The following is a 15,536-nucleotide window of genomic DNA, read 5'->3' as shown; positions in this document are numbered from 1 at the left end:
AAACACCCCCAGAAACCTTAGCCACTCTCCCCTACCTCATAGACATCTCAGAAATGACTGCCAGACTACTCAGACCTCTTGGCATTATGGTAGCTCACAAACACACCAACATACTAAAACAGCTACTAATGAATTTGAAAGACCCTATACAGACAACAAGCAAAACTAACATTATTTACAAAATACCTTGAAAGAGTTGTAGCAAACACTACATTGGACAAATAAGAAAAAAAGCAGCCACCAGGATTCATGAACTCAATTAGCCACAAAAAGACATGACCCGCTATCACTAGTGTCATTACATACAGATGAGGAAGGACACCACTTGAACACCATCCTAGGACAAGCCAAACAGAGGTATGCATGGGAATTCCTAGAAGCATGGCATTCTAACTAGAACTCTATCAATAGATTTGAACCTCATCTACCACCCTCTGAGAAAAAGACCATGAAATGACATCACCAATACAAGAAATGACATCACAGAAAATGATATCACCAATCCAAGCAAACCTAAACACATAAATAGAAAGCGAGTCATAACATCAGTGTTTCACTGATGATGTTACCTAGTATGCTGATGAAACATCTGAAAATTAACCTTCCAGCCCAGAGGGCAAACTTGCATCCAAAACCTCAACCTGAGCTACAGATCAAAACTTGCTACCCACATGTTCCCCTTGTCCCTCCTCTGCCTCAATCAAAAGTAGAAAAAAAGCACCATACTCCAACCCTTTCAGTTCTAAAAAGAAGTCATATCATACTCCAAACATTTACTCATTTTTCCTCTCCACAAATTATAACAGACCTACTGAGTTTCTCCATTTTGTTGGTTTTTTTTCAGATTATCAGTGTCTACAGTATTTTGCTTTTTGGAATACTTTGTCAAGGCCAAGCAATACTCCCTGCTAAATTTGCTAACTTTACAGAATTCCACCAAATACTTTGTGCTTCTATAAACTTGTCAATACAAAAACAACAAATCTGCTATTTGAACGATAGATCATTTTAAGAGAGTCCTGATTGCTGTTCTCTTGAGCTGCTGACTGCACAGGAGAGACCATCTTTAGAGTAGCAAAGTCAAAAATGACAGGGTGACCATGAAATCAGCTTTAATGCCAATTGATGTCACAATCTGTCTATATTGCACACTTCTGGTACACAGATGTAATGCCCGAGGTATCAACTTCATTGACAGAGTAAGTACAGGAAATGGAGTGGATGCTATTTCCACCTAAACCAGCATCCATATTGCCAAATAAACATGTTTTGAGACTTAGATTCTTTTAGTAATTGCAAAGGAAAATAATCTAGCCTGATGAATTCTATAGTTTGATTCATGTCAACTATCATCAGCAAACAAAAAAAAACAAGACGTGGAATCTGCTAATCTCACCTTCACAAACTTGCACTCAACAGTATATTAATACAATAGATATTCTGTTTGCTTCTGAGGTTCTGTTTGAAAATGAATACTTTTGTATGGATTAATCAGACAGTGTGGTTAACGCTCAGCAACACTGAAATTCAATACAAGACCCATTGAGAAATCAAGCTTTATATACTGGTGTGTATACTCCTGTTTAAACAAGAAAAGTCCTGAATACTTTTTTTCATACATTACCGCAATTTAAAGGAGAGCACATTATAACCCCTAAAATATGTGATGGACACCTGTACAAGGCAAAGCAAAATTGTGTTTTCCTTTATTCAAAAATGAAATATCTATACTACAACACTATTCCATTTTTGTTTTTAAATAATCATTTTAGTTTTCAATCTAAATCATTATGTTTCTATTCTTATGCATCTATAATATTACTATATTGAAAATTCCAAGTATTGTCCACATAATGGCCTTGTTCTTCCTTTGTAATAGGAATAAAAGAACTTTGACATTTTCTAAAAACCATAAGATCATAAGATATAGGAACAAAAGTAGGTCATTTGATCGATCAAGTTTATTGCACCAATCAATGAGATCATGGCAAATCCAATAATCCTCAACTCCATTTTCCGGCTTTTCCCTATAACCCATACTTCTCTCATTGATCAATTCTCAGGCTTGAATATACTTAGCCACGCAGACTTTATAGCCCCGAGCAGTAAGGAATTCCACAGATTGTATGACTCTATGTGGCCTTTACCGTCACATAGCTATACAGCATGGAAACAGACCCTTCAGTTCAACTCGTCCATGCCAATCAGATATCCTAAATCAATTTAGTCCTATTTGCCAGCATTTGGCCTATATGTGTCTCAACTCTTCCTAATTACATATTCATTCAAATACCTTTCAAAATGTGATAATTGTACCAGCCTCCATCATTTCCTCTGGCAGCTCATTCCGTTCACGCACCATCTGCTTCGTGAAAAAGTTGTCCCTTAGATCCCTTTTAAATTTGTCCCCTCTCACCTTAAACCTATGCCCTCAAAACTTGGGAAAAAGACCTTGTATATTTGCCCTATCCATGCTCCTCATGGTTTTATAAACCCTCAGCCTATGACCCTCCATGAAAAATAGTCCCAGCCTATTCAACCTCTCCCTATATCACAAATCCTCCAAACCTGGCAACATCCTTGTGAATCTTTTCTACATTCTTTCAAGTTTCACAACATTCTTCCTATAACAGTGGGACCAGAATTGAGTATCATAGTCTAAAGATGGACTAACCAATATACATTACAGCCACAATGTAAAATTCCAACTCCTATGCTCCAGGTACTGACCAATGAAGGCATCTTTTAATCTTTCTGTACTTTTGATTAAAATAAGAAAAGCACTGTTTACAAATCAAAGATTGTGGAAGGAAAAATAACACTTTTTTTAAAAAGCAAGTCACTGAACCTTATTATAAATTGTGTTTTGAGCAGTGAGGGTGGCTCATTGTACATGCTTCCAGCGTGTCCTGTCTACAATATGAAATTTGGCTGAGAACAGGCTACTATTTAATTTGTGGAATCATAACCAATTGTGGATGACAAAGGCCATAATTCTGATAATAGGTCTGTGGCTCCTGGGTAACTGAACAGCTTGTGGGTGTGAACATTACTGACTGAGGCCTTCAGAGTGTTGTAAGGGCCAGCTGGTGTATTGTAAGGACTTCATTTTGATTTTTTTTGATTGCAGTCCAAACTGGGAAAGGAACTACTTGTAAAGCTGATGGACTGTTGATGGATTGCCATATGTTTTAAAAGCGAGTTACCCTCAACTGATTGGAAGTGCTGTTTACACAGCTATTTGTTCAAGCAGTGGAGGAAGTTTAGTTACTGATGAGCTGGAGCCAAGGGTGTATATATATTTGAAAGAGAATCCATTGGATCTTTGAAAAGGATAAAGTTGTCCCTTTTCTCCAGGGTAAAGGAAGGCCTCAAACTCCAAATTATTTTTCCCTTCTTAACTGCTGTAAAGTATGGTTCTTAATGAATAAATCTTGGTCTTTATCAATGTGAACCAGCTACCCTCTGTCCTTACAAGCGAGTGACAGTACCCAGAGCAGGCAGATTAAGGAGCAGCATTCTGACAAGCAAGACGTAACATCTCAGTGAACCCTGGTTGCAGAGATGATTGAACAAAGTTTCCAATTTTTCCTTCCACTCATAACTCCCCTGTGTTTTTGTCTGTGTTTGTCTGCATTAGTGCACATAGGGGAACTTTATAAAAGAGTTAGAGTTTTAACTAGTGGAGTTACATGTTGGTTCATTATTGTTTATCTACAGTTAGAATCCATCTATTTGTGAAATTCATATTAAGTACAGAAACTTGGTCTGTGAGCTCAGTTGACCTGTGTCTCAAAGATAAATATATTGAGGTATTCTATCTAACTTTTTAAAAATCTTTTACTTTTGTAATGACTTCAGGAATAGCATGGTCTGAATTCCATGGAGGTGTAATGATGTCTGTTCAGTAAAATATCTAAAGCCTGAAGACAGCCAGTTACAGGAAGCAGTGGTCTTTAATTAGTAAGTGAGAGTTTTTGCTGTTATTCTACCAAACACTTTGTGCCTCTTGCAAAGAAATGAAAAGAACATGGACAAAAGAGAGTAAAGAATAAAAAAAATCCAAGGAAGTCAAAGAGTAATCTCAGAGAACCATGTGTAGTGGGGCCATTGAACTGCTTCTCAGTTACCTTTCTCCCTCCAACCATAACACCAATTTTTTTTTGATTTTGTATTTGTCGGGGCAGAGAGCATAGAGTTTTAATTAGAAGAGGTATATGTCTACAGTTCATCACCGTTTATCTGTGGTGAGAATCTATGCATTTGTCATAAATAGTGGTTCATGTTATGTACAGAAACCTGATCTGTGTTGTCTGTCAGCCTACATTTATTCCACAGGGAAATTAGGGATTTTTGTAATGACTGTAGGAATAGCAGGGGTTGACTTACAGAGCACTAGCCCAGTGAGATTCACCATCTTCTCAGAAGAAATTTCTCCTCATCTCATTGCTGGGTGACTCTTTATTCTGAAATTATTCCCTCTTGAAAAGGAGGGCATGAGGGGAAACAACATTTCCACATCTCTTCTGTCAAGCCTCAAGCATCTTCCATAAGGTCATCGAGTCTTACAGCACTGAAAGAGGCCTGTCAGCCTACTGAGTCTACACCAGTCATCAACCACCTCTTTATTTTAATCTCATCACCCAGCACTTGATCCACAGCCTTATATTTTATAACATCACAAGTTAAGCTACTTAAATATTGTAATGGTTCCCATCTTTACCAACGTTTCGAGCAGTAAGTTCCAAGCACCCAATGCTGGAAATTTCTTTTTGAATCACCTTTCATTCTTCTAAACGCTCATGATTACACATCCAACTTATCCAAATTCTCCTCATGAGAAAATCCCTGCAGGTCCAGGATCAACCTAGTGAACTTTGTCTAAATATCCTCCAATACCTTTTCTTAATTAAGCAAAACAAGATTGTTCACAGTTTTCTAGGTGTGGTCAGATTAGTGTCTTATATAATTATGGCAAAACTTCCCTGTTTTTATACTCCATTCCCTTTGAAATAAAGGCCAACATTCCTTTTGCCTTCCATATTACCTGCTGAACTTGTATGCCAGCTTTTCTGTGCTTCATATGCTGAGACTCCACAATCTTTCTGTTCTGCAGGTTTCTAAAATAATTTTCTCCATTTAAATTGAAGTCAGCTCCTCTGTCCTTCCTGTCAAATTGCATAACCACACAATTTTCAACGTTATATTCCATCTGCTGATTTTTGCCCACTCCATTAACCAATCTATATCACTCTGTATTCTATATCACTCTATATACCGTTATGTCATCCTCATCACTTGCCCTGTATGTATTGTAAATAATTGTGGCCAGTGCACTGTCTCTGTGGCTCACCACAAGTTCCAAGTTGCCATCATAAATTCCCCCACTTATCCCAACTCTCTGATTTTGTTAACCAATCCCCTATCCATGCAAATGTACTACCTTCAACACCGTAGGTTCTGACCTTATTAAGGACAGTAACATATAGTACTTCACTAAGTACCTTCTAAAAATCCAAATACATTACACATACTGGTTTTCCTTTATTTATACTGCATGTTACCTCTTCAGAGTATTGTAATAAATTTGTCAGGCCTGATTTCTTCTTCATAAAGCCATGCTGACTCTGGTTACATTGTGCATTTCTAAATGTTCTGATCATAAATCCTTTATATTAGATACTAATATATTAGATACTAACATTTTCCCCAAAACAGATGTTAAGCTAACGGATCTATATTTACATGTTTTTGTGTCTCCCTTTTTGAATAAGTGTGTTACAATGGCAATTTTTCAATACACTGGGACTTTTCCAAATGCAAGAATTCCTCGAAGATCACAACCAATGCATCCACTATCTTTGTAGTTACTTCCTTTTAATACCCCATGATATATCCCATCAAGTCCAGTGGTTGCCAGGTTTGGAGATTTTGAGCTATAGGAAGAGCTGAATAGGCTGGGGCTGTTTTCCCTAGAGTGTCGGAGGCTGAGGGATGACCTTATACAGGGTTATAAAATCATGAGGGGCATGGATAGGATATATAGACAAAGTCTTTTTCCTGGGGTGGGGGAGTCCAGAACTAGAGGGCATAAGTTGAGGGTTAGAGGGGAAAAATTTAAAAGGAACCTAAGGGACAACATTTTCTAACAGAGGGTGGAGTGTGTATGGAATGAGTTGGCAGAGGACGTGGTGGAGGCAATTGCAGCATTTATAAGGCATTTGGATTCTATATGAATAGAAAAGGTTTAGATGGAAATGGGACTAGATTAGGTTAGGATATTAGTTGGCGTGGACAAGTTTGACTGAAGGGTCCGTTTCCGTACTGTACATCTCGATGACTCTTACTTGTCAGCTTTTAGCCCTATTAGTTACCCTGGTTCTTTTTCTGTTGTGATAGATATTGAATTTATTTCCCTACGTGCAAGTAACTGGCAGCTTTGTGCAGAGTCTTCATGTTACTCAGCACAAAGCAGCATCTCAGGGCATGATCCATAGATGCCTGCCTTATCTACTTCTCCAGCTTTGTTGTAGGATGCTTAGGAACCACAGACCTGTATTGGAGGGCACATTAGCAACTAGCTTTGATAGGCTGCTGTAGGGGCATCTTACTGCAGACAGGCACCTGACTCAGAGATTAGACCAGGCTGCATGTCAGGCTGCTCACTTGCCCTTTTAGCATTATTCACATCACACTAACATGCATGCTTGCACCTTCCATGCCTTACCTTGCTTTGCCAATTAGCAAACTACAAAGCAAGCTTGCTTTACTAGCCATCTGTCCTCAGTCAAGGGGGGTGTACATCTTCTGAATGTGGAGACTGCACTGACCACAGGTGGTGACTTTGGACCAGATGAACAAGGTCTGGTCCCTCCTCCATTATCCCTCCAAGAATGGGACATCCATGCTCTGCACTACCCTGTTGAGGATTTCCAGGTTTCTGTTGTGGAATCATGGAGCTATCTTCAACTTCGCTGACTTCTGATTGAATGTTCATGACCAAGCAGGGCAGCTTCATGATGGTGTTTGCCAGAATCTTGGACTATACCATAAAAATGGAGCCTTTACTTTGGGAAATAATTTTTAATAGTTTCTTATAAAAGGCAGTTTCTTATTGTATTAGGATGGACTCCACTACTCTCCAGCCAACAATCTCCACCTGTCTTGTTGCCCTGATTTAAATGGCGGCCTCTAGATGTTCTCTGATGTCCAAGCATACTATTACGATGTCGAGCAGGAGATACCTGTACTTTTGCCTGGCTAATATAGAAAATTACAAGCAGAGGCATTTCAGTATACACATTGCTGTGCATTTTTGGACACTGTGGATTTTTGGGACACATTTATCTTTCTCGAATAAAATGTCTATACAGGATAAATAACACTAATAAACTACAAACCGCTGCACATATCTAGCTTCCATCTCTTATTAATTGATTTGCTTGCTGAGAAAAATCAGTAATATTGATTGCACTAAAGGGAACAGCTAATCTATTTTGTTGTCAGTTGTCAGTATTTAAAGATCAGATATGGAAGATATGGAAAGAACGAACTTCTGTTCATATTGCATCTTGCCTCAGTCCATCCCAAAATACCTTGCAGGTGATGAAACACCTTAAGTACAATCACTTTTCTAACAGAGGTAAACCAGCAGCCATTTCGTTTGAAACAAAACCAGAAAGTGTTAGAGAAACTCAGCAGACCTGGCAGCATCTGTGGAGAAAGAAACAAAGTTAATAGTTTGAGTCCATGACCCTCCTTCAGATCTGAAAGCAGCTGGAAAATTGAAGAATAAATAATGTATTAAAAGACCAGGGATTTCTTTTGCTCCATTGTGAATGATGATAGTAACATTATTCCTCTGCTTGAGAGGGAAGATAGTGCCTTAGTCTTCTTTGTATTTCAAAAATATACTTCATTCATTAAATAATTTTATTTATTTTATTATTTATTTACATACATAGTCACTAAGGTGATTTGGTTCTGCACAGTCGCAGATGAAGAAGGAAACAAAGTGGAGTTTGACTAACACACCACAGGCATCTCGTATTTGTACAAGACTATAATTACATGCATTTGACACATTGGGGTGCCTGATAATTGAGCAAAGGTGAGGACTGCAGATGCTGGAGATCAGAGTTTAGATTAGAGTGATGCTGGAAAAGCACAGTAGGTCAGGCAGCATCCAAGGAGCAGCAAAATCGACATTTCAGGCAAAAGTCCTTCATCAGGAATGAGGCAGAAAGCCTCCAGGTTGAATAGATAAATGGGAGGGGGGTGGGACTGAGAAGAAGGTAGCCAAGAGTACAATAGGTGGATGGAGGTGGGGGTGAAGGTGATAAGTCGGAGAGGAAGGTTGGGTGGATAGGTGGGAAGGAAGATTGGCAGGCATGACAGGTCATGAGGATGGTGCTAAACTGGCAGGTTGGAACTGGGGTAAGGTGGGAGGAGGGGAAATGAGGAATCTGGTGAAGTCCACATTGATGCCCTGGGGTTGAAGTGTTCTGAGGCGGAAGATGAGGCGTTCTTCCTCCAGGAGTCAGGTGATAAGGGAGTGGCAATGGAGGAGGTCGAGGACTTGCATGTCATCGGCAGAATGGGGGGGAGTTGAAATGTTCGGCCACGGGGTGGTGGAGTTGATTGGTGCAGTGTTCCGGAGATGTTCCCTAAAGTGGTCTGCGAGAACGCATCCAATCTCCAGTTCTGCACCCCCCCATTGCCGTATTCATCACCACTTCCACACAATCTCCCCCCCCCCCCCCAACTGCTGTGTTCGTCACCACTTCCGCCCCCACCAACGCCACTCACCTGCATGCTGCCGACACCCCCCCATGGATCCCACTGTCACCATCCCTGCCCCTAGAACCCTGACGGGAATATCACCCCTGCTTATGACTCCACCACCATTCCCAGTTCTATACCTACACGAGGTCCTAGCTCCTAGCCCTGCCGAGTTTTCACCATCCCCACAGACCTCCCCCTTACTGAGGACGAATAATCAATCTTCAACAAAGGCCTCACCTTCATCCTACTCTGTCCACGCATCAGTGAATTTAATACGCATCGTGATGTCGACACTTCTTCCGCCGCCTCCGTCTCTGAGCTTACTTTTTCAATCAGGACTCCCGCCCACCTTCCGAGGACCCCATCACCCACCTCCAATATACTCCATCCACCTGGACGCCCCGTGCTGGGCTATTACCCGCTCTCGATCTCTTCATTTCCAACTTCTGCCGGGATGTCAACCTGTCTACCCCCCCTCCCACACTCCAACCTCTCACACTCACAACATGCAGCCCTCCACTCCCTCTGCTCCAATCCCAACATCACCATCAAACCAATGGATAAAGGGAGTGCAGTGGTGGCTCACTGACTTCTACACCGCTGAAGCCAGGTGCCAACTGGAAGACACCCCCTCCTACTGCGCCCTTGACCATGACCCTAACCCCCCCCCATCACCAAGCCATCATCTCCCAGACCGTACACAACCTCATCACCTCAGGAGATCTCTCACCCACAACTTCCAAACTCATAGTCCAGGAACCCTGCACCACCCGATTCTATCTCCTTCCCAAGTTCCACAAGCCTGACTACCCCAGCCAACCCATTGTCTCAGCCTGCTCGTGTTCCACCGAACTCATCTCCACCTACCTAGATACTGTCCTATCCCTGGATTAGTGGTGCTGGAAAAGCACAGCAGTTCAGGCAGCATCCAAGGAGCAGTAAAATCGATGTTTCAGGCAAAAGCCCTTCATCAGGAATAAAGGCAGAGAGCCTGAAGGGTGGAGAGATAAGTTAGAGGAGGGTGGGGGTGGGGAGAAAGTAGCATAGCCTGGGAGTTGCAGTGGGAGAGGAACTTCCTGAGATTCTTGTACAGAGAGGAGGAAAACTTCTTCAAGGCAGGCATCCTTGCAAGAGGATCTGCAATCATTGTTTTTACCTACTGTCCTATTCCCCCTAGTCCAGGAACTCCCCATATATGTTCGAGACACCACCCACATCCTCCGCCTCTTCCAAGACTTCCGTTTCCCCAGCTTCATCTTCACCATGGACACCCTCTACACCTCCATCCGCCATGACCAGGGCCTCCAAGCCCTCCATTTCTTCCTCTCCCAATGTCTCCACCAGTACCCTTCCACTGACACTTTCATTCGTTTGATTGAACTGATCCTCACCCTTAACAATTTCTCCTTCGAATCCTCCCACTTCCTCCAGATGAAAAGAGTAGCCATGGGCATCCGCATGGGCCCCAGCTATGCCTGTCTCTTTGTTGGCTATGTAGAACAGTCCATCCGAACCAGAGGACACAGCTTAAAAATACGGGGTAGACCATTTAGGACAGAGATGAGGAGAAACTTCTTCACCCAGAGAGTGGTGGCTGTGTGGAATGCTCTGCCCCAGAGGACAGTGGAGGCCCAGTCTCTGGATTCATTTAAGAAAGAGTGGATAGAGCTCTCAAAGATAGTGGAATCAAGGGTTATGGAGATAAGGTAGGAACAGGATACTGATTAAGGATGATCAGCCATGATCATTTTGAATGGTGGTGCAGGCTCGAAGGGCAGAATGGCCTACTCCTGCACCTATTGTCTATTGTCTATTGTCTATTATCTTCCATAGTTAAACAGTCACCACTCCTGCCTCTTCTTCCGCCACATTGATGACTGCATTGGTGCCACCTTGTGCTCCCACGAGGAGGTTGCGGAGTTCACCAACTTCACCAACACATTCCACCCCAACCTTAAATTCACCTGGACCATCTCTGACACCTCCCTCCCCTTCCTGGACCTCTCTATCTTCATCAATGACGACCGACTTAACACTGACATTTTGTACAAACCCACCAACTCCCACAGCTACCTGGATTACACCTCATCCCACCCTATCTCCTACAAAAATGCTATCCCGTATTGCCAATTCCAACACCTCCACCACATCTGCTCCTAGGAGGACCAGTTCCACCACAGAATACACCTGATGGTCTCCTTTGTTAAAGGCCTAAATTTCCCTTCCCACGTGGTTGAAGATACCCTCCAACGCATCTCATCCACATCCCACATGTCTGGCCGCAAACCCCACCCCTCCAACCGCAATAAAGACATAACCCCCAGTCCTCACCTTCCACCCGACCAAACTCCACATAAACTGCATCATCCGCCAACATTTACGCCACCTCCAAACGGACTACGCCACAAGGGATATATCTCCCTCCCCAACCCTTTCCACTTTCTGCAAAGACCGTTCCCTCCATGACTACCTGGTCAGGTCCACGGCCCCCAACAACCCACCATCCCGTCCTGGCACCTTCCCCTGCCACTGTAGGAGTTGCAAAACCTGCGCCCACACCGCCTCCCTCACCTCCATGCAAGGCCCCAAAGGAGCCTTCCACATCCATCAAGGTTTCACCTACACATCCACCAATGCCATTTATTGTGTCCATTGCTCCCGATGTGGTCTCCTTTACTTTGGGGAGACTGGACGCCTCCTCACAGAACACTTTAGGGAACATCTCCGGGTCACCCGCACCAATCAACCCCACTACCCTGTGACCAAACATTTCAGCTCTCCCTCCCACTATCCACCCCGGAGGCTCCCTGCCTCATTCCTGATGAAGGGCTTTTGCCTGAAACATCAATTTTCCTGCCCCACGGATGCAGCCTGACCTTTTGTGCTTTTCCAGCACCACTCTAATCTTGTCTGATAATTGAACAGAGCCCTTTTAACTTCGGCGGAAAGACCTTACATGGTGGTCTTTCCTCACCGTGTCTTGGTGGCAGCTGCCCCAAGCCTTAGTGTATCCTTCAGCACATTTTCCTGCACCTTGGAATGTGCCAGTCTGCAACACTTGACTGAGGTTGAGTCCTTGCTCTGGAAGACCAACAAGTCCAAGGGCAACCAAGGAGTATATTCCACCAAGTTGATGTTCTTCAATGTGCAGTTGATGTTTGACTTGGTGTGTGCGCCGGGGAACAGACCGTAAAGTACAGGGTCCTGTGTCATGGAAATGCTTGGGATGTACCTTGACAAAAACCACTGCAGCTTTTTTGAGAATTCCTTTGTAAATGCACATTCCAGTAGGAGATGTGTGATAGTCTCTATCCCCCTACAGCTGCTTCAAGGGCAGCGTGCATGGGCACAGAGTTTGTGCAAACATGAAATTTCTCACAGTTAGTGCCCTTCTTACCACCAGTCAAGCGATGTCTTGTTCTGGTGGGGACACCTCCCACCATGTATGTGGCAGGTACTCATGTGACTCAGCAAATGTTGGCTTTCTTATATGTTGCAGGCAAGGATGCCCTGAGGCATGGTACATTGGGGAAACCAAGCAAAGGCTACGACAATGGAGGAATGGGCACTGCACAACAATCAACAGACAGCAGTGTTCCTTCCCAGTTGGGGAACACTTCAGTGATCCAGGACATTCGACCTCGAACCTTCGGGGGACCATCCTCCAAGGCGGACTTTGGGACAGGTAGCAGCGAAACGTGGCCGAGCAGAAGCTGATAGCTAAGTTCCATACCCATAGGGATGGCCTCAACCGTGACCTTGGGTTCATGTCACACTACAGGTGACCACAATTGCACTATACACACACACACACACTCCTATACACACACATAAACAACATATACACAGACACACACACACCCTTATAGACACACACACTCCCACACTCACACATGCAACCCTCACAGACTTAAGACACTCTACACTCACATACACACATATATATACACTCTCTCTCACACTCACAACCCGCCCCCACCAACCCAGACAGACAGACCCACACACAGACACAAAGACCCGCATGCACACACATACATATACATTTGTGGGGTGAATTTGTACTTGCAGAGTTACATTCTACTTTGCAGAGTTACAGAGTTACATTCCACCCTGATCTTAAATTTACCTGGACCATCTCTGACACCTCCCTCCCCTCCCTGGACCTTTCCATCTCCATTAATGACGACCGACTTGACACTGACATTTTTTACAAACCCACCGACTCCCACAGCTACGTGGATTACACCTCTTGCCACCCCACTTCTTGCAAAAATGCCATCCTGTATTCCCAATTCCTCCGCCTCCGCCTTATCTGCTGCCAGGAGGACCAGTTCCACCACAGAACACACCAGATGGCCTCCTTCTTTAGAGACCGCAATTTCCCTTCCCATGTGGTTAAAGATGCCCTCCAACGCATCTCGTCCACATCCCGCACCTCCGCCCTCAGACCCCACTCCTCCAACTGCAACAAGAACAGAACGCCCCTGGTGCTCACCTTCCACCCTACCAACCTTCGCATAAACCAAATCATCCGCCGACATTTCCGCCACCTCCAAAAAGACCCCACCACCAAAGATGCATTTCCCTCCCCACCCCTTTCCACCTTCACAAAAACCGTTCCCTCCGTGACTATCTGGTTAGGTCTACGCCCCCCCTACAACACACTCTCCTATCCTGGCACCTTCCCCTGCCATCGCAGGAATTGTAAAACCTGCGCCCACACCTCCTCCCTCACCTCCAACCAAGGCCCTAAAGGAGCCTTCCACATCCATCAAAATTTTACCTGCACATCTACTAATATCATTTATTGTATCCGTTGCTCCCGATGTGGTCTCCTCTATATTGGGGAGACTGGACACCTCCTCGCAGAGCGCTTTAGGGAACATTTCCCCACCGCCTTGTGGCCCAACATTTCAACTCCCCCTCCCACTCTGCCGAGGACATGGAAGTCCTGGCCCTCCTTCACCGCCGTTCCCTCACCACCAGACGCCTGGAGGAAGAACGCCTCATCTTCCGCCTCGGAACACTTCAACCTCAGGGCATCAATGTGGACTTCAACAGTTTCCTCATTTCCCCTTCCCCCACCTCACCCTAGTTCCAAATTTCCAGCCCAGCACTGTCTCTATGACTTGTCCTACCTGCCTATCTTCTTTTCCACCTATCCATTCCACCCTCCCCCCGTCCCCGACCTATCACCTTCATCCCCTCCCCCACTCACCTATTGTACTCTGTGCTACTTTCTCCCCACCCCCACCCTCCTCTTATCTCTCCATGCTTCAGGCTCTCTGCCTTTATTCCTGATGAAGGGCTTTTGCCCGAAACATCGATTTTGCTTCCTCTCGGATGCTATCTCACATTTTAGATTAGAATCAATCTCAGCATCATGGCATAGACAGAGAACTCTGTGCCTTACAATTATGTCCTCCACAACCACCTGATGAAGGAGCGGCGCTCTGAAAGCTAATGTGCTTCCAATTAAACCTGTTGGACTATAACCTGGTGTTGTGTGATTTTTAACTTTGTTCTGGTGATGAGGCATTCTGCCAAATGACTTTGTCAGTCTGTTCAGGGAACATCCCTGACAAGGGTCCACCCTCTCTTTTTTCCCCGCAGGATCTCAAGGTCATTACACGTTGACCGCTTCCTTGTAGACTTGCGGTCAAAGATTTTTTTCTTTTCAAATTTCTTCACAAAGGACAGCTGATACAGAACGGTCAAAGATGATGCCTCAGTTTGTCTCTCCCAAAGAAGGAAGCTCTGCTAGTGCAGCATTTTCTCTGTGCTCACATTCTGGAGTGCAGTTTGGACCCTTTAGCTTCTCATTCAAAATGACTGTACCACCACTGACTTAAGTCTAACAATCCAAAGCACAGAGACATTAAGAAATAAGTCAGTTATACCTTGAGCCCAAGAGACTTTTGTAAAAGAAAATCCAAATCCAAATGGCACTTACTCTGTGACACTGGTTAACTTTGTACCTTTGGACATTCTAATGGATCATCTGAAGTAGTTTGCCAATTATGGAGAATTGTGGTCATTTCTGCAATATGGACCATTTTCTTTAGGATTGTGGATTTTCTAAGCTCATTACAGTAATAAAAAATTAAATTTGACAAAGAGTACACTAAATCAGTCAGTCAGAGATGAAAGAACAGGCTGCTAATCTAGTGTACAGTTATATCCACCTTGTGGATATTTTATAGTCACCTCAAAGAACTTGCAAATAGTACTGAATTCATTTGTCCAATTTATAAACAAGAATAACTTTTCACTCCAAAGGTAATTATATTAATTTCCAATGTCACATTCTTACTAGAATCCATTAGCACTCTTGCATTGAATGCTGTCAATATTTTTCATATTCCTCATTCTGGTCAGAATCAGCTATTCCTTGTGTGGTATAAGCACCTGAAACTGAAAAAAAGGTCTGTTTTACTTTGGTTGAGAGTCACAAACTTTTGCAAGTATCGCTATCCTCTGGTTATTATATTGCTAGCTTTGTGCATAATTTTACAAAAATTAAAGTTAACGTAGTCATTAAAATGCCAGAGCTGAAATCAAATGATAGCAATACCACATTTCCATTGTGTCTATGAATAAATTATAGATAAGGGCAGAGCAAAATAAAATTAGGCATGCTATTTCTGAGGAACTTGACATCTTTCATCTTTCACCAATTATTTTCCTTCCTACCGTCATACTGTCCACTGTATTTGCAACATTAGGGTTTTGTGCCACAGTATTAAGTATAT

The sequence above is a fragment of the Hemiscyllium ocellatum genome, chromosome 13, assembly GCF_020745735.1.
Source record: "Hemiscyllium ocellatum isolate sHemOce1 chromosome 13, sHemOce1.pat.X.cur, whole genome shotgun sequence".
NCBI classification, from domain to species: Eukaryota; Metazoa; Chordata; class Chondrichthyes; order Orectolobiformes; family Hemiscylliidae; genus Hemiscyllium; species Hemiscyllium ocellatum.
Note: the sequence above shows the minus strand (reverse complement) of the source record.